The sequence below is a fragment of the Penaeus monodon genome, chromosome 28 (assembly GCF_015228065.2).
Source record: "Penaeus monodon isolate SGIC_2016 chromosome 28, NSTDA_Pmon_1, whole genome shotgun sequence".
Classification (NCBI taxonomy): Eukaryota; Metazoa; Arthropoda; class Malacostraca; order Decapoda; family Penaeidae; genus Penaeus; species Penaeus monodon.
Window position 1 is genome coordinate 19,308,144 of NC_051413.1, and position 258 is coordinate 19,308,401.

The 258-nt window shown below is 31.8% G+C and overlaps 1 protein-coding gene across 1 annotated transcript in view; it reads right to left on the reverse strand.

Moving 5' to 3' along the window:
* Nucleotides 1-258, reverse strand: part of LOC119591409 — a 7,344-nt gene that overhangs the window by 1,944 nt on the left and 5,142 nt on the right. The window lies entirely within an intron of this gene.

A 258-nucleotide genomic window follows, 5' to 3' on the forward strand; every position in this document is an offset into this window, starting at 1 on the left:
TAAACATACAAGAAGGTGTAAATCACACTTATTCAGCATACAGTATATCTATGTGATTCACTTTTCAAGATTTTCTCTAGCTGAATTAAATGAGTCTGCATTGTAGAAGTATTCTCGTTTTTATGTTCCCTACATGTCAATTATTTCTCAAGTATTTCCTCATTAATCACTATGTATAATAATACTGCCTAACTACACATGCCTTAATAATACTGCCTAACTACACATGCCTTACCGAAGTTATTTTTGAAAGCCTAG